This window comes from Salmo salar, chromosome ssa05 (assembly GCF_905237065.1).
Source record: "Salmo salar chromosome ssa05, Ssal_v3.1, whole genome shotgun sequence".
Lineage (NCBI taxonomy): Eukaryota > Metazoa > Chordata > Actinopteri > Salmoniformes > Salmonidae > Salmo > Salmo salar.
Window position 1 is genome coordinate 71,028,754 of NC_059446.1, and position 19,265 is coordinate 71,048,018.

Sequence of the window (19,265 nt, forward strand, 5' to 3'; positions counted from 1 at the left end):
TGTCAAAAGAAACCACATTTGTTCCGGACCTGGGATGCCTTCCGGACCTGGGATGCCTGCCTTCTGATGGAGATAATCAAAGGTAAGGGGATATTTACAATGTTATTATCGATTTTAGATGATGCTAACTGTATAGCATAGCCTGTTGTTCTTAGCATAGCACCCCGTTTATTGCAAAATGTGATTTCCCAGTAAAGTTATTTTGAGATCTGGCCATTCGGTAGCAATTACGAGATGATAATATATTATTCTTTGAATGACAATATTATAATTTACCAATGTTTTCGAATAGTAATTTTGTTATGTTCACCGGAAGCATTTCAGAGAAGAAAAAAATCTGAATTTCACGCTACTGTAAAATGCTGTTTTTGGATATAAATATGAACTTGATGGAACAAAAAATGCATGTATTATATAACATAATGTCCTAGGAGTGTCATCTGATGGAGATTGACAAAAGTTAGTGCATAATTCAAGCTGGTTTCTGCTTTTGGTGACGCCTGACCTTGAATTGAAAATGGATGTTTGTACTTTTGTGGCTATGTACTGTCCTAACATAATCTAACTTTATGCTTTTGCTGTAAAGCCTCTTTGAAAATCGAACAATGTGGTTAGATTAAGGAGATGTTTATCATTTAAATTGTGTAAAATAGTTGATTGTTTGAGAAATTGAAATTATTAGATTTTTGATGTTTTGAATTTCCAGCCTTGTTAGCAATCCCGGCTCGGGGTTCATTGCTAACCTGTAGCCCATTTCTGACAAAAAAATAAATAAATCAGTGACCAATATAGCCACCCTTCTTTTCTATAACAGTCATAAGCCTTCCATCCATGGAGTCTGTCAGTTTCTTGATCTGTTGACAATCAACTTTTTGTGCAGCAGCAACCACAGCCTCCCAGACACTGGTCAGAGAGGTGTACTGTTTTCCTTCACCGTAAATCGTCCGTTTAAGAAGGGACCACAAGTTCTCAATAGGGTTTAGGTCAGGTGAGGAAGGGGGCCATGTCATTATTCTTTCATCTTTAAGGCCTTTACTGGCTAGCCACGCAGTGGAGTACTTCGATGCATGCGGTGGAGCATTGTCATCAATAAAAATCATGGTCTTCTTGAAAGATGCAGACTTTTTCCTGTACCACTGCTTGAAGAAAGTGTCTTCTAAAAACTGGCAGTAGGTTTGGGAGTTGAGTTTGAGTCCATCTTCAACCCAAAAAGGTCCAACTAGCTCATCTTTAATAATACCACCCCATACCAGTACCCCACCTCCACCTTGCTGGCGTCTGAGTCGAAGTGGAGCTCCGTGCCTCTTACTGATCCAGCCACGGGCCCATCCATCTGGTCCGTCAAGAGTCACTCTCATCTCATCAGTCCATAAAACCTTTGAAAAATCTGTCTTCAGATATCTCTTGGTCCAGTCTTGACGTTTCAACTTATGTGTCTTGTTCAGTGGTGGTCGGGTTTCAGCCTTCCTTACCTTGGCCATGTCTCTGAGCACTGAACACCTTGTACTTCTGGGCACTCCAGGTAGGTTGCAGTTATGGAATATGACAGCACTGGAGGATAATGGGTTCCTGGTAGCTTCACGTTTGATTCTTCTCAAATCTTTGGCAGTTAATTTGCGTCTTTTTTTCTCAACACGGTTCTTGCGACCCTGTTGACTATTTGCAACAAAACGTTTGATGGTTCTGTGATCACGCCCCAATATCTTAGCAATTTCAAGAGTGCTGCATTCCTCTGAAATACTTTTTAAAATGTTTGACTTTTCAGAGTCAGTTAAATCTCTTTTTTGGCCCATTTTGCCTGAGGAAAAGAAGCTGCCTAATAAATATACACACTTTGATATAGGGTGTTGATCTCCTTAGGCCACACCCTCCCTCATTACACATCACCTGATATGCTTAAATCCAATAAGCATTCCAGTTTATACAGCTTGGAGTTGGGAAATATGCATAATAATGATGATATGGTCAAAATACTGACTTGCCTAATAATTGTGCACACAGTGTATATCAATTTGGGAGTGGATGTTGGGGAAGTTCTGTGCAACTTCCTTGGCCATCTACACCAAAAAATAAAATAGAGTTTTTGACCTAATTGTCACATAACAGCTAACCATTCATTATTGAAAATATAACTATCAAACCTGCATTACAAAGACCCAGCAGCTGAAGGTGTCCTGCTGCATGGTGTGAGTTACTTCCCCTCCTTTCCACTTTATGTCCACCCAGTTGTCTTTCCCATGGCAGGATCTTCTCATTTTGAAGTATTCTCTTTTTTATGTGAACAAAATGGAATTCTGATTAGTTATAGGCAAATTAATACACAGGCCAAAACTGTATGCTGATTTTCTTACCACTATAATCTGTAGAGGTAATTTCCTCTACACACAGCCTAAATTATAGGCACTGAACCATTTACATGTGTCACGTCCTGACCAGTGAAAAGGGTCATTTGCCATAGTAGAATGGTCAGGGCGTGGCAGGGGGGTTGTTTTGTGTGTTTTGGGGTTTGTTTGTTTCCAGGGGAATGTGTTCCAGTTTTAATTTTCTATGTTTCGTTTTCCAGGTTTGGCCGAGTATGGTTTCCAATCAGAGGCAGGTGTCTTTCGTTGTCTCTGATTGGAAGCCATACTTAGGCAGCCTGTTTTCCTTTGGGTTTTGTGGGTGGTTGTTTTTTACGTATAGTTAGTACCTTACAGAACTGTCGTTTGTCGTTTGTTTATTTTGTTTAAGTGTTCTCTCATAATGAAAGAAGATGAGCACTCAACACGCTGCGCGTTGGTCTGTCCCTTTCGACGCATGTGACAGAACCACCCACCACCGAAGGACCAAGCAGCGTGGAAAGGAGCAACAGGAGAAGTACTTGGAGTCGTGGACGTGGGAGGAGATATTAGATGGGAAAGGACCCTGGAGGCAGGCTGGGGAGTATTGCCAACCAAAGGAGGAACTTCAGGCAGCGAAGGCAGAGCGGCGTTACTATGAGGCGCTGTATAAGCCAAGAGGCAAGTGCGAGAGGCAGCCCCCCCCCCACGGGGAGTTGGGCAGAGTCAGGGTGGAGTCCTGAGCCAACTCCCCGTGCTTACCGTGGGGAGCGGGTGACGAGGAAAGCACCGAGCTATGCGGAAATGCGCACTGTATTGCACATACGCACGCACAGTCCGGTGCGGTCAGTACGGGCTCCTCAGCGTTGTCGTGCGAGAGTTGGCCGGCAGCCAGGGAGAAGTGCGCCGACACAACGTATCTGGTCTCCAGTGCGTCTCCTTGGCCCAGCTTACCCTGCGCCTGCTCTACGCACGGCAGCCCTCACTCTCCAGCACAGCCCAGTTCGCCCTGTGCCAGCGCTCCGCCCGTGCCTGGCTACAGTGATCATTCAGCCAGGACGGGGTGTGCCAGCCCTGAGCTCCAGACCACCGGTGTGCCTCCACGGCCCAGTGTGCCCCGTGCCTGCTCTGCGCACCCAGTCTCCTGTAAGTCCGGGGAGACCGGTCCCAGCTCCACACAGGAGGCCTCCAGTGACGCTCCTCAGCCCGGAGCTGCCAGAGACACTCCTCAGCCCGGAGCCTCCAGCGACGCTCCTCAACCCGGAGCCTCCAGCGACGCTCCTCAGCCCGGAGCCTCCAGCGACGCTCCTCAGCCCGGAGCCTCCAGCGACGCTCCTCAGCCCGGAGCCTCCAACGACGCTCCTCAGCCCAGAGCCTCCAGCGACACTCCTCAACTCGGAGCCTCCAGCGACGCTCCTCAGTCAGGAGCCACCTGTGCCTTGGTCTGTCCCTTTCGAAGCATGTGACAACATGAGAGTAATAAAAGTAGGATATAGGATCCAACCCTATCACAGAGTGAATAAATGTAGAGCGTCTGTAGACTTTAAGAAAAAAATATTAAGTGACAGTTTCATCAGTGCGTGCTTAAAGAAAGTCCTATCACAAAGATCACAGATGACAGTGCCCATCAAGTCTATGACAATAGAGAATGGATTGTAAGCACCAACGTGTGTTAAAGTGTGTTTGTCAAAATAATATCTGAAAATGTCAGTTGTTGAACATAATACTTCCATTTGCAATAGCAATTTATGATATATGCAGTTGAGGAATATTCCATGTATCAACACTACATTCGTGGCCAAATGTTTTGAGAATTACTATATAAATATTTATTTTCACAAAGTCTGCTGCCTCAGTGTCTTTAGATATTTTTGTCAGATGTTACTATGGAATACTGAAGTAGAATTTCAAGCATTTCATAAGTGTCAAAGGCTTTTATTGACAATTACATGAAGTTGATGCAAAGAGTCAATATTTGCAGTGTTGACCCTTCTTTTTCAAGACCTCTGCAATCCGCCCTGGCATGCTGTCAATTAACTTCTGGGCCACATCCTGACTGATGACAGCCCATTCTTGCATAATCAATGCTTGGAGTTTGTCAGAATTTGTGTGTTTTTGTTTGTCTACCCGCCTCTTGAGGATTAATACGCTTTGCGATACAGACAAACGGCCATGTTGGAGAGATCTAAAATCTAAAATACTATGTAAATAATCCATTACCTTTGATTCTCTTCATCAGATGTCACTTCCAGGAATCCCAGGTCCATAACGAATGTAGTTTTGTTCAAAAAAGCTCATCATTTATGTCCAAAAAGCTCCGTGTTGTTAGCACATGATCTAAGCCCGCCGGACTTCACTTCATGAACGAGGGGAAAAAATATATTTACGTTCGTTCAAACATGTCAAACGTTGTATAGCATAAATCATTAGTGCCTTTTTTAACCAGAACATGAATAATATTCAAGGTGGACGAATGCATTCTCTTTTAAAACGTATTGGAACGAGGGTACCCAACATGACCTCGCGCGCCAGAGTCTAATCGGCCATCACCGTTCCAAGGCTCTTGTTCGGTCAGATCTCACAGTAGAAGACTCAAAACACTTTGTAAAGGCTGGTGACATCTAGTGGAAGCAATAGGAAGTGCCAAAAGATTAACAAGCCCCTGTGTGTTTCAATGTCATAGGCTTAAAGGTAATTCAACACATCAGGTATCCACTTCCTGTCAGAATCTGTCTCAGGGTTTTGCCTGCCAAATGAGTTCTGTTATACTCACAGACACCATTCAAACAGTTTTAGAAACTTTAGGGGGTTTTCTATCCATATATAATACGTATATGCATATTCTAGTTACTGGGTAGGATTAGTAACCAGATTAAATCGGGTACGTTTTTTTATCAAGCCGTGAAAATACTGCCCCCTAGCCCCAACAGGTTAACAAGAGAATCACTGACATGATGTCAGCTGGTCCTTTTGTGGCAGGGCTGAAATGCAGTGGAATATTTCTGGGGGGGATTCAGTTAATTTGCATGGCAAAGAGCGACATTGCAATTAATTGCAATCCATCTGATCACACTTCATAACATTCTGGAGTATATGCAAATTGCCATCATAGAAACTGTAGGACGGACATAAGACATTCCCACATACAGTATACACATACATAGAGGCATTTTTCAGCTATGATTTTACCACTCAGAATCCAGAATGGATATGACAATGGGGCCAGCACAGGACGTAATACACCCTTACAACAATCTACTTTTTGATCTTCTTGACTTCTTATCTGGTAAACTGCTACTGTGTGTACTCCAGTAAAAAAGGGTTGGTTTAGATTAAAAACTATTGCCCTGTGTCCCCGTTCATAGGGGCATGAGAGACTAGTCAGTGGTAGAATTGAGTTTGCACTTTATTGGCCCAAACACCCACAGAACCACAAGGTTGAGGTTACTCATGGACAGTAATTAGTACATATTTTTTTGTTTTTGTATTGACACATTGTGTCTTCTAAAAGTCCAAGAATAGGATCCAAAGTGTTTGTTCCCATAAATAAAAAGGAGGATGTCTGTCCTCATACCTGTGGCACTTTAGTCAGACTGCCAGACTGTGTAAAAACTTTATGATGGGGCCGGCAATGGAGTTCCCATTGACTAAGCACCACGGAGACCAATCAGGAGAGAATACATACAGGTCAAGGGTGCCAATTGAAAGTCAAGGGGTATGTCTGTGCCTTTTGGATTACTCTCTCTTTACAGAGAACCCCTGTGGTTCTAGTCAAGAGCTACCCTTCCCCTTTCAGTCTGCTCTGCACATGTCTGAAAGTGACAGAGCCAGCAGCCAAGAGAGTTTTTCACAGTATGTCATAAAACATTATCACACTTATGAATGTATGTAAAATGCTAATATGTATTAGATGCAGTACAATGGAATAACTATAGTCTACTGACTATATAAGGGTAGTCAGTGGACATTCTGAACCTTGTTTGGAGTCAGTAGGTCACATGACCAAGGAGCTATTGAAATTTGAAAGTTTGAAAGATTAATGTAAAAACATTTGAGATGAAAATGGACAAACTAAAGGGTGTGCAATGTGTAGGCCCACTGAGTGTACATTCTGAACCTTGTTTCGTAGTCAGTAGGACATATGACCAAAGAGCTATTGAAATTCAAAAATGTAAATAAATAATTTAAAACAGTGTGAGATGTAAATCTACAAAGAAAAGTGTGTGCAATGTGTGTCTATGCCATCCGGTTAGCTACAACCAGTTTTGAAAGTTTTAGGAGTAATGGTTAAAGACCTATTGAGATTTGAAAAATGTGATTTGTCACTATGTTGACGCTCCCTAACTGCTGTTGGTGGACGTAAGGAAAACTACATGCGAATATCCTTTGAATATCCAACCTGAAACCGACTTTACCTTGGTATTTGAACACCACCGCAGAAGCTTCGGCCTATCACTCATATCCCACCTCTTCCAATGCATTGTTGAAAAGTGTGCATCGAATTCTAGTAGATGAAAAGCGAAATGAGTATAACATCCTGTCATTTAAACCATACTTGATTTTCAAAATGTCGCATACTATTAAATATTATATTTTCGCATACTGAGAATGCGTCATGCGGGATTGCATTTTCTCCCGCTATTCGATGATTACGGTAGCACATCCCCATGTCTAATTGATCAACTATTGTCAAAGCCGAAATGAGTATGACATACTCGATTCTCTAAATTTTGCATACTATTCAACTTAATTTTTGCACATTTTCAAACAGCCAACTATTTAGGACGCAGGTATAGGACACAGCCATGGCTTTTTATTGTCCTGGTTCACTGCTATTTTTATTGTCCTGGTTCACTGCTATTTTTATTGTCCTGGTTCACTGCTATCTTTATTGTCCTGGTTCACTGCTATTTTCATTGTCCTGTTCACTGCTATCTATATTGTCCTGGTTCACTGCAATTTGTATTGTCCTGGTTCACTGCAATTTGTATTGTCCTGGTTCACTGCTATTTAAATTGTCCTGGTTCACTGCTATTTTTATTGTCCTGGTTCACTGCTATTTTTATTGTCCTGGTTCACTGCTATTTTTATTGTCCTGTTCACTGCTATTTATATTGTCCTGGTTCACTGCTATTTGTATTGTCCTGGTTCACTGCTATTTTTATTGTCCTGGTTCACTGCTATCTTTATTGTCCTGGTTCACTGCTATTTTCATTGTCCTGTTCACTGCTATCTATATTGTCCTGGTTCACTGCAATTTGTATTGTCCTGGTTCACTGCTATTTAAATTGTCCTGGTTCACTGCTATTTTTATTGTCCTGGTTCACTGCTATTTTTATTGTCCTGGTTCACTGCTATTTTTATTGTCCTGTTCACTGCTATTTATATTGTCCTCGTTCACTGCTATTTGTATTGTCCTGGTTCACTGCTATTTTTATTGTCCTGGTTCACTGCTATTTTTATTGTCCTGGTTCACTGCTATTTTTATTGTCCTGGTTCACTGCTATTTTTCAATCTTTTAGATGTACTGTAGATCTTTTATTTAATTGTTTTGTATTTAAATGTATTATAAAATGTATTTTTTGTGAAATGTATTGAGATGTTTAAATTAAAAGTTTAGTTATAAAATGTTTCACATTGTGTTTTTTCATCATAAATGATTGGTTACTGGTACCTTCATGTACGTGTAAAATACTACTGTTCTCAGATTTGAATGAATACATTTTGTATTATATCAGGTTTTGTTGCAAAACGCTATATATCCCTTGTTTAGCTGGAATGGAATGTTAATATCCTGTATATTTGACTCTGATATATGTAGTTGTCTCATATACTGTAGCTATCTTAAGATAAAAAAAATAACTGTACAAATGATACATTTGTGACATCAATATAATAATAATCATAATAATAATAAATCAATACAGTAAAATGAGATTTGTAGCACATGCTCTTCTTCAGAGCGACACAGTTAATCTAGTTAATTGTCACATTTGACTGTGTAAAACCTAGCAGTGCTACTTTTTCTCTGAGAGTGAGGTGGATATACAGTTAAAGTCAGAAGTTTATATACCTTGATTATTAAAAAAATTAAATGACACTGAACCGACCTCAAAAAGCACTAATTGCTCAGCACTACTGCTCAGACCAATCGCAGAAAGTCCTAGCTAAAGTTTTGCTTGATATTTTTTGTTGCTAAAAATATATTTTGTATAGTTTCATTTGAATAGAAAACTAAAACATTAAAGTAACTAATTGTTACACAGAAATTATTTGATACTGAGAGAAAAACAGCTGCATTGGGCCTTGTCCCCTCCATTTGATCTCAAAATGGTGGAGTATAGAGAAATGTAAGATTTTAGCTTCATTGTCAAAATATGTATGGAGGTAAGTGTACATGTGTATATAATACTGTATGATATGATCTACAATCGGTCTAGAAAAAGACTCAACTTTTAAAGGCACAGTGTGACTGACCGGAGTTTGAACAAAGGTCACATACTCAACAAGATCAAATCAAACTTTATTTGCCACATGCACCGAAAACAACAATTGTAGACTTTACCATGAAATGCTTACTTACAAGCCCTTAACCAACAGTGCAGTTCAAGAAGAAGAAAATATTTACCAAGTAGGCTAAAATAAAAAGTAACACAATAAGAATAACAATAACGAGGCTATATACAGGGGGCACCGGTACCGAGTCAGTGTGCGGGGGTACAGGCTAGTTGAGGTAATCTGTACATGTAGGTGGGGGCGAAGTGACTATCCATAAGTAACAAACAAACAGCAAGTAGCAGCAGTATACAAGAGGGGGGTCAATGTAAATTTTCCGGTGGCGATTTTTATGAATTGTTCAGCAGTCTAATGGCTTGTGGGTAGAAGCTGTTGAGGAGCCTTTTGGTCCTAGACTTGGAGCTCTGGTATGGCTTGGCATGCGGTAGCAGAGAAAAGTCTATAACTTGGGTAGCAGGAGTCTCTGACAATTTCATGGGCTTTCCTCTGACACAGCCTATTATCTGGGTCCTGGATGGCAGGAAGCTTGGCCCCAGTGATGTACTGGGCCGTTCGCACTACCCTCTATAGCGCCTTAAGGTCAGATGCCGAGCAGTTACCATACCAGGCGGTGATGCAACCTGTCAGTATGCTCTCGATGGTGCAGCTGTAGAACCTTTTGCGGATCTGGGGACCCATGCCAAATCTTTTCATTCCTGAGGGGGAAAAGGTTTTGTTGTGCCCTCTTCACGACTGTCTTGGTATGTTTGGACCATGATAGTTCGTTGGTGATGTAGACAACAAGGAACTTAACTCTCGACCCGCTACACTACAGCCCCGTCAATGTTAATGTGGGCCTGTTTGGCCCGCCTCTTCCTGTAGTCCCCAATCAGCTCCTTTGTCTTGCTTACATTTAGGGAGAGGTTGTTGTCCTGGCACCACACTGCCAGTTCTCTGACCTCCTCCCTATAGGCCAGCTCATCATTGTTGGTGATCAGGCCTACCACTGTTGTGTCGTCAGCAAACTTAATGATGGTGTTGGAGTCGTGTTTGGCTACGCAGTCGTGGGTGAACAGTGAATACAGAAGGGGACTAAGTATACACCTCTGTGGGGCCCCAGTGTTAAAGATCAGTGTGGCATAAGTGTTGTTGCCTACCCTTACCACCTGGAGGCGGCCCGTCAGGAAGTCCAGGATCCAGTTGCAGAGGGAGGTGTTTAGTCCCAGAGTCCTTAGCTTAGTAATGAGCTTCGTGGGCACTATGGTGTTGAACGCTGGGCTGTAGTCAATGAACAGCATTCTCACATAGGTGTTCCTTTTGTCCAGGTGAGAAAGGGCAGTGTGGAGTGCGATTGAGATTGCGTCATCTGTGGATGTGTTGGGGCGGTATGCGAATTGGAGTGGGTCTAGGGTGCCTGGGAGGATGCTGTTGATGTGAGCCATGACCAGCCTTTCAAAGCACTTCGTGGCTACCGACGTGAGTGCCACAGGGCGGTAATCATTTAAGCAGGTTACCTTCGCTTCCTTGGGCACAGGGACTATGGTGGTCTGCTTGAAACATGTAGGTATTTCAGACTCGGTCAGTGAGAGGTTGAAAATGTCAGTGAAGACACTTGACAGTTGGTCCGTGCATGCTTTGAGTACACGTCCTGGTAATCCGCCTGGGCCAGCGGCCAGTGAATGTTGACCTGTTTAAATGTTGAGTTCACATTGGCTACCGAGAGCGTTATCATACAGTCATCCAGAACAGCTGGTGTTCTCGTGCATGCTTCAGTGTTGTTTTCCTCGAAGCGAGCATAAAAGGCATTTAGCTTGTCTGGTAGGCTCGCGTCACTGGGCAGCTCGCGGCTGGGTCTCCCTTTGTAGTCTGTATAAGTTTAAGCCCTGCCACATCTGACGAGCGTCAGAGCCGGTGTGGTAGGATTCAGTCTTAACCTCTATGGGCTAGGTGGGACGCTTGCCTACTCAACAGCCAGTTGAATCCTGTGGCGCGTTATTCAAATCCTTAGATATGCTATTACTTCAATTTTTCAAAAATATGACTATTTTACACCATTTTAAAGATAAGACTCTCGTTAATCTAACCACACTGTCCGATTTCAAAAAGACTTTACAACGAAAGCAAAACATTACATTATGTCAGCAGAGTACCGAGCCAGAAATAATCAGACACCCATTTTTCAAGCTAGCATATAATGTCACATAAACCCAAACCACAGCTAAATGTAGCACTCACCTTTGATGATCTTCATCAGATGACAACCCTAGGACATTATGTTATACAATACATGCATGTTTTGTTCAATCAAGTTCATATTTATATCAAAAACCAGCTTTTTACATTAGCATGTGACTAGCATGTGACTAGCATTCCCACCGAACACTGCCGGTGAATTTACTAAATTACTCACGATAAACGTTCACAAAAAGCATAACAATTATTTTAAGAATTATAGATACAGAACTCCTCTATGCACTCGATATGTCCGATTTTAAAATAGCTTTTCGGTGAAAGCACATTTTGCAATATTCTCAGTAGATAGCCCGGCATCACAGGGCTAGCTATTTAGACACCCAGCAGGTTTAGCACTCATCAAAGTCAGATTTACAATAAGAAAAATGTTCTTACCTTTGTTGTCTTCGTCAGAATGCACTCCCAGGACTTCTACTTCAATAACAAATGTTGGTTTGGTCCAAAATAATCCATCGTTATATCCAAACAGCGGCGTTTTGTTCGTGCGTTCTAGACACTATCCTAAAGGCTAAATCAGGGTTACGAGCATGGCGCAATTCGTGACAAAAGAATTCTAAATATTCCATTACCGTACTTCGAAGCATGTCAACCGCTGTTTAAAATCAATTTTTATGCCATTTTTCTCATAAAAAAGCGATAATATTCCGACCGGGAATCTGCGTTTAGATAAACAGACAAAGGAAAACAAAGCATTCGGTCGAAGCGGGCACGCGCCTAAGCCCATAGTACTCTGAGTGGCCACTTGCCAAAAGCGATAAAGTGTTTCAGCCAGAGCCTGCCTCAATATCGTTCAACGTTTTCCCAGGCTCTGAGACCCTATGGAAGACGTAGGAAGTGTCACGTTATTGCACAGATCCTGAGTCTTCAATAAAAAGAGCCAAGATGAAACACTACTTCTCAGACAGGCCACTTCCTGCTTGAAATCTTCTCAGGTTTTGGCCTGCCATAGGAGTTCTGTTATACTCACAGACACCATTCAAACAGTTTTAGAAACTTTAGGGTGTTTTCTATCCAAAGCCAATAATTATATGCATATTCTAGTTACTGGGCAGGAGTAGTAACCAGATTAAATCGGGTACGTTTTTTATCCAGCCGTGTCAATACTGCCCCCTATCCCCAACAGGTTAATCCTGTATTGACGATTTGCTTGTTTTATGGTTTGTCTGAGGGCATGGCGGGATTTCTTATAAGCGTCCAGATTAGTCTTCCACTCCTTGAAAGCGTCAGCTTTAGCTCGATGTGGATGTTGCCTGTAATCCATGGCTTCTGGTTGGGATATGTACGGTATGTCACTGTTGGGATGACGTCATCGATGCACTTATTGATGAAGCTGATGACTGAGGTGGTGTATTCCTTAATGCCATTGGAACATATTCCAGTCTGTGCTAGAAAAAGAGTCCTGTAGTGTAGCATCCGCGGCATCTGACCACTTCTGTATTGAGCGAGTCACTGGTACTTCCTGCTTTAGTTTTTGCTTGTAAGCCGGAATCAGGAGGATAGAATTGTAGTCAGATTTGCCAAATGGAGGGTGGGGGAGAGCTTTGTATGCATCTCTGTGTGTGGAGTAAAGGTGGTGTATGATTTTTTTTCCCCCTGGTTGCACATGTGACATGCTGGTAAAAATTTGGTAAAACTTATTTAAGTTTGCCTGCATTAAAGTCCCCGACCACTAGGAGCACCGCTTCTGGACGAGCATTTTCTTCTTTGCTTATGGCCTTAGAGCTGGTTGAGAGCGATCTTAGTGCCAGCTTCGCTTTGTGGTGGTAAATAGATGGCTATGAATAATACAGATGAGAACTCTCTTGGTAGATAGTGTCGACAGCTTATCATAAGGTACTCTATCTCAGGCGAGTAATACCTCAAGACTTCTTTAATATTAGACATCGCGCACCAGCTGTTATTGACAAAAAGACACACATCCCGACCCCTCGTCTTACCAGAGGCAGCATCTCTGTTCTGCCGGTGCATGAAAAATCCCGCCAGCTCTATATTGTCCGTTTCTTCGTTCAGCCACGTGTCATTGAAATATAAGATGTTACAGTTTTTAATGTCCCGTTGGTAGGATAATCTTAATAGTAGGTCATCAATTTTATTTTCTAACGATTGCACGTTAGCAAGGAGAATGGAAGGCATTGGGAGTTTACTCGCTTGCCTCCGGATTCTCAGAATGATCCCTGATCTGCGTCCCCTTTTCTGGCATCTTTTCTTCACGCAAAAGGTTTGGATTAGGGCCTGTTCCAGTGAAAGCAGGATATCCTTTTCGTCGGACTCATTAACCTCTTATGGCTAGGGGGCAGTATTTTCACGGCCGGATAAAAAACGTACCCGATTTAATCTGATTATTACTCCTGCCCAGAAACTAGAATATGCATATAATTATTAGCTTTGGATAGAAAACACTCCAAAGTTTCTAAAACTGTTTGAATGGTGTCTGTGAGTATAACAGAACTCATTTGGCAGGCCAAAACCTGAGAAGATTCTGTACAGGAAGTACCCTGTCTGACCATTTCTTGGCCTTCTTGATTATCTCTATCCAATACAGGGGATCTCTGCTGTTACGTGACACTTCCTACGGCTCCCATAGGCTCTCAGAAGGCGGCAAAAAGCTGAATCGTGGCTTTGCAGGCCCTGGTTGAAAAACAGTAGCGCGTTTGGATAGTGGCCGGTCACAGTACTATGAGACTGAGGCGCGTGCACGACTCGACTCCATGTTTTTATTCTTTCGTCTTTGAACGAAAACCACCACTCCCGGTCGGAATATTATCGCTTTTTTACGAGAAAAATGGCATAAAAATTGATTTTAAACAGCGGTTGACATGCTTCGAAGTACGGTAATGGAATATTTGGAATTTTTTTTGTCACGAAATGCGTCGTGCGCATGACCCTTATTTACACTTCGGATAGTGTCTTGAACGCACGAACAAAACGCCGCTATTTGGATATAACTATGGATTATTTTGAACCAAACCAACATTTGTTATTGAAGTAGCAGTCCTGGGAGTGCATTCTGACGAAGAACACCAAAGGTAATCAAACTTTTCTAATAGTAAATCGGAGTTTGGTCAGGGCTAAACTTGGTGGGTGTCAAAATAGCTAGCCGTGATGGCTGGGCTATCTACTCAGAATATTGCAAAATGTGCTTTCACCGAAAAGCTATTTTAAAATCGGACACCTCGATTGCACAAAGGAGTTCTGTATCTATAATTCTTTAAATAATTGTTATGTTTCGGTGGGAATGCTAGTTCTGAACGTCACATGCTAATGTAAAAAGCTGTTTTTTGATATAAATATGAACTTGATTGAACAAAACATGCATGTATTGTATAACATAATGTCCTAGGCATGTCATCTGATGAAGATCATCAAAGGTTAGTGCTGCATTTAGCTGTGTTTTTTTTTTTGTGACATTATATGCTAGCTTGAAAAATGGTTGCCTGATTATTTCTGGCTGGGTACTCTGCTGACATAATCTAATGTTTTGCTTTCGCTGTAAAGCCTTTTTGAAATTGGACAGTGTGGTTAGATAAAGGAGAGTCTTGTCTTTAAAATGCTGTAAAATAGTCATATGTTTGAAAAATTGAAGTTTTTGTATTTTTGAGGAATTTGTAATTCGCGCCACGCCTATCATTGGATATTGGAGCAGGTGTTCCGCTAGCGGAACGTCTAGATGTAAGAGGTTAAAGGAATCAGAGCTAGGCGTCCCGCAAGCGGGACATCTTCCAGTGAAACTGGAGGGCGTGCAATTCAAATAAATAATCAGGAAAATTATGGATATTTAACATTTGGGCACCCTCATAGATATGATCCTGACCAACTTGCCCTCCAAATACACCTCTGCTGTTTTCAATAAGGATCTCAGTGATCACTGCCTCATTGCCTGCATCCGCTATGGGTCCGTGGTCAAACTACCACCCCTCATCACTGTCAAACGCTCCCTAAAACACTTCTGCGAGCAGGCCATTCTAATCGACCTGGCCCCGGTATCCTGGAAGGATATTGACCTCATTCCGTCAGTCGAGGATGCCTGGTCGTTCTTTAAAAGTAATTTCCTCACCATCTTAAATAAGCACGCCCCTTTCAAAAATTTTAGAACTAAGAACAGATATAGCCCTTGGTTCACTTCTTTTGGATTTTCTCCTACCGTATCTATTGTGTTATATTCTCCTATATTATTTTAACATTTCTACAAACTTCAAAGTGTTTTCTTTCCAATGGTACCAGTTATATGCATATCCTGGCTTCAGGGCCTGAGCAACAGGCAGTTTACTTTGGGCATGTCATTCAGGTGGAAATTGAGAAAAAAGGGGCCTAGCCCTAAGAAGCTAAAGGAAAAAGTTTCTTCCAGTCCACGGTAAGTTATTTTCGGTCGTAAGAGACGGTAACAGCAACATTATGTACACAGTAAGTAAAAAAATAAGTTATATAAAATGCAAAAAAAATTGCACAATTGGTTGGTGGAAGGTAAAACGTCAGCTATGTTCTTCGGCGCCATCTTTGTGAAGCCTGCTATGCAAAATGAATTCAGATTTTCTAGTTCTGCTCTATTTATGCACACATGCAAACACTCATAGGGTGAACAGTTACCAGCTTCTTTGTGTTAACGTCAGGGGGACTGACAGAAGCTGGTCCAAATATATCTGTATCTTCTTCCTGCTGGCCCTGTCATGCATCTTCTTCCTGTTCAGCAATATCAACATTCTAGAGGTAGGGTAAATCCATCTGCACTCAAAACAAGTTACAGGTCAAACATGATTCATTTCTCACATGGCTTCAATCACAATTTACCTCCTTTACCACCCTGTCCTCCTCACATGGGAGCTATACTGGGGCTTAGCGAAAACTGTAGGTGTTTAGCTGCTACATTGGACACAGATTTTTTTTACGCCAGCCACTTTACCAAATGTTCTCGGGTGTGAGCCGTGTGTCATTCTTGAAAACAGAAAAATTGCGTAATTTTACACTGAACAGCGCTAGCCTCTCACAGAGCCATGCTGCTTACGTCCAGGTTTAATTGAAATTAATTTGAGCGTAGCACTTTCTGCAAAACGTATGCTTTCAGTGTTGCACACCTGTACCTCTACTCTTCTCAGCAGAAGCTCAACTGCCAAATGGTGTCAACGTTCTACCAGCTCCAGAGCAGCATCCACCCAGCTTTCATCACAGCGGGCCCTTCTCCTCTGCGCCGCAACCAGAGCTACTGGATGAGCAATACCTCCTGGAGTCCATCGCCTGGCCACAGCCTCAGCCCCATTCTGTGAATGTGTCCCTGAACCAGACCAGTGACCCTGCACACAGCCTTTTTGTGATCCTGCCAGCAGGGGGCAGGAGAGAGTGGCACGTGGGGGACCAGTTGGAGGTTCTGGTCCATATGCACAATTTCCAGGGGCATCCCAAGAGCTATGGTGGAGACTTCTTGCTGGCCCGGCTGCACTCCTCCAAGTTGGGGCAGGCGTTGCAGGACAGGTGCTGGACCACAGGAATGGGACCTACTCTGCCAATTTCCCGTTACTATGGCAGGGGTCTGCACAGGTGGAGGTGACACTGGTCCATCCTAGTGAGGCAGTTCATGTTCTAGGATGGTTACGAGAAGAACGGCCCGATCTGATTTTCTTTTAGAGTCTGTTCCGCTCTGGAAAACTGTCCCAAACATCTGTATGTAACCTGTGTCTGCTGACAAACCAGAAGCCATTGTGCAATTACACAGACCCCCACACAGGGGAGCCCTGGTACTGCTACAAGCCCAAGCTGCTGATCTGTGACACACGGATCAACCACGCTAGCAGAGGAAACTTTGTGAAACATCTGCTCACCAACATAAGCATTGCTCTTCGAGGTTAGTGAGGGGTGCATTCCATATGTCAGTGAAAGTGTGTCTAATTGAATCAGACTTTGTTTTCAATGTATCAGATTGCTTGATGCTGTTGGTTTATTTAACATTCAAATATGATTCTCTCTCAATTCTTTCTCAGTGGTGTGAACATCAAAGTTCCCATTCATCCTTCAGGGTCTGACAGTGTCATTGTGCTGCCTGAGAAAAAAGGTAGGCAAGCAAGGAGATACCACAGTACAACTGTGTGTTTATCTTTTTAACACTAGCTAGCCAGCCTACTAACTGCTCTGCTCTGCTTTGTGGCTGTATACTTCAACTCTGGAGAGTTTCTGGGTGTGCAGGACAGTATTCGAGCCAACTACTGCATCTACAGTAATGTAAGGTGGGAAAGCCCTAGCACCTCTATTGCCTGTAAAGTGATGATGCTAGCTGGTGCAAGATGCTTGCTTTCCTCTTTCAGACAAAGCAGACGTGGAGAGAAGCAGCATGAAGACAGTCGACCAGGTTCACTCCTTCCAGGTATTACTTCCAAGGGTCATGGCGAGCGCTGGGTGGTGGTGTGATGCGCCAGTTTAACGTCTCATCTGCCACTCAGTGTCTGAAGGACAAGGTGGTGTACATGTACGGAGACTCTACTGCCAGACAGTGGTTTGAGTATCTCAACGCCTTGGTACCCGGTGAGTCCTGTGGCATCTTTCACTCTCTAATGCCTCAGGTGCTTTCTAACTCTCTCTTCTGTCTGTCCAACTCTCAACTCTCCCTTTCTTTGTGACAGAGCTGACGGAGTTCAACCTTTACAGTCCTAAGAATGTGGGGCCCTTCATGGCAGTAGACAGCACCCACAACATCCTGCTGAAGTACCAATGTCATGGTCCTCCAATCCGCTACTCTACTGTCATTGCCAGTGAGATGCGCTATGTCGCTAACGAGCTGGATGACCTGACTGGCGGGTCGAACACTGTGGTGATTATCAGTTTATGGTCCCATTTCAACACCTACCCTGTGCAGGTCTACATTAGGCGGGCGCTGGTGGGGGGGGTTGGATGACCACTTTTTTTTTTTTTCCTTTATACTAAATGGATTATTACTAATCTCTCTACGTTTTCACCATTGTGCCGGTAGCTTAGTGGTTAGCGCATTTGGCCAGTAACCAAAAGGTTGGTGGATTGAATCCCTGAGCTGACAAGGTAAAAATCTTTCGTTCTGCCCCTGAACAGGGAAGTTAACCCACTGTTCCTAGGCTGTCATTGTAAATAATAATTTGTTCTTAACTGGCTTGCCTAGTTAAATAAAATAAATTGTGAAGCCCTAGTTATTTTGTTGTTTTGACAAATTCATTTCTGAAGATTATTTACTGTATTTAATGTGATTAATTTACATTTGTCCCTCAGGTTTAGATCAGCTTTAATATTGTGGGTTCTAGAACTCTTGTGTTAATATGGTAACACATCTAGTATAAACTGAACAAAAACATAAATGCAACAATTACCAAGATTTTACAGTTCATATGAGGAAACAAGTCAATTAAAATAAATGCATTAGGCCATAATATATGGATTTCACATGACTGGGAATACAGATAACAGATATGCATATGTTGGTCACAGATACTGTACCTTTAAAAAAATGGGCCTCAGGATCTCGTCACGGTACTTTTGTGCCTTCAAATTGCCATCAATAAAATGCAATTGTGTTTGTTAACCATAGCTTATGCCTGCCCATACCATAACCCCACCGCCACCATGGGGCACTCTGTTCACAACGTTGACATAAGCAAACCGCTCGCCCATACACTGGGTCTGCGGTTTTGAGCCCGGTTGGACGTACTGCCAAATTCTCTAAAACGACGTTGGAGGCTGCTTATGGTAGAGAAATTAACATTAAATTCTCTGTCAACCGCTCTGGTGGACATTCCTGCAGTCAGCATGCCAATTGCACGCACACTCAACTTGAGACATCTGTGACATTGTGTTTGCTAAAACTGCATATTTTTAGTGGCCTTTTTAGGTGCACCTGTGTAATGATCATGCTGTTTAATCAGCTTCTTGATATGCGATACTTCTCAGGTGGATGGATTATCTTGGCAAATGAGAAATGCTCACTAAAAGGGATGTAAACAAATTTGTGTACCAAATTTGAGAGAAACAAGCTATTTGTGCATATTGAAAATATCTGAGATCTTTAATTTCAGCTCATGAAAGATAGGACCAACGTTTTATATTTTTGTTCTGTATAATAGTCAAATCATACTGTAAAAGCAGGTGAGCTGGTTCTACTTTTTTTTCTGTTGTAATTTTGTGGTAGGAAACTGAGTGTGTTGAGAATACAGCAACACATCAACCCTGTTAGCGATGGATGGATGGATGAGC

The 19,265-nt window shown here is 42.5% G+C and overlaps 1 pseudogene; it reads left to right on the forward strand.

Moving 5' to 3' along the window:
* Positions 1 to 8,695: 8,695 nt before the first annotated feature.
* LOC106605711 (NXPE family member 3-like) lies at positions 8,696 to 17,943 on the forward strand (annotated as a pseudogene).
* The last annotated feature ends 1,322 nt before the right edge of the window (positions 17,944 to 19,265 follow it).